Below are 1195 nucleotides of genomic sequence, written 5' to 3'. Positions count from 1 at the left end.
AGAGAGAGAGGCAGAAGCAGGCTCCCCGCTGAGCAGAGAGCCAGGTGGCGGGAGCTCGATCCCAGGACCCTGAGATCATGACCCGGGCTGATGGCGGAGGCTTAAGTCACTGAGCCACCCAGGTGCCCCCCATTTTGTAACTTTTAACGAGTTTGGATCCAGGTATGGATCATCAATGATGGTGGCACTAACAGCACAAAAAAAAAGAGAGAACCAGGAAAAACACACCACCAATTATAAAGTAATCATACTAAAAATAGTGGGTATGAATCTCAACTGAAGCCCCAGACTCCAAGGCTGAGATTCGACAAGTAATTCCCAGAAATATGAAGGATCAAAACAGGTTAAAACATTTTGGAGATGCAACTTATAGAACTGAAACTGTGGCAAACTCTGTAAATTGATCGGCTCATTTTCTTACACAAGTCAGTTACTACCACTGTAAGATGCTAAGTTCATTGTCTAGTCATAACATGGTCAAATGTGTCTTAGGGACTTTTCTAGTTGAAAAAGTAAGTGCCCAACACCACACTGACTGCTTTATATGCATATCTCCAGTCTCCCATGCAGCAAGAGTGCCCAACACCACACTGACTGCTTTCTATGCATATCTCCAGTCTCCCATGCAGCAGAAGCCCAGAGGAAAAGGTTACCGAGTGTCAAACAAGGAGTGAGTAACAAACCAGGGTTTCAATCCAGAGCCTATGCTATTACCCACAGCTCCTTATTGTAATGAAGGCATAAGATCATCACTTCAGAAAATACCAAACAGCTTGCCTTTTTTTTTTTTTTTTTTTTTTTTTTTTTTTTTTTTGGCTCTGGTGTGAAGACATGCAACCATTTCATTTCATAGCTGCAAAAAGTTTAGAGGAAGGGCAATGAGAAGTTGAAGCAGTCTATTTGTCTAATTTGAAGTTAAAACATGTCAAAAGACCATTTTTACTTGTTATTCTGGAAGTTGTGCATAGTAGTTATGTGTTCAAGCTCTTTCACCAGAAGCCAGGGAGAGTGAAATCCTGGGGAATGATCTGAGGCTAAAGCCAATAGGGGTGAATGCTACTTGTGTTGATAGCTAGACAATCACCAACATTACTACCTCTTGTTACTTTAAAATTACTCTTTTTTCTTTTTAAGATTTTATTCATTAATTTCACAGACAGAGAATACAAATAGGCAGAGAGGCAGGCAGAGAGAG

Source organism: Mustela nivalis (assembly GCF_964662115.1).
Source record: "Mustela nivalis genome assembly, chromosome: 5".
Taxonomy (NCBI): Eukaryota; Metazoa; Chordata; class Mammalia; order Carnivora; family Mustelidae; genus Mustela; species Mustela nivalis.
Note: the sequence above shows the minus strand (reverse complement) of the source record.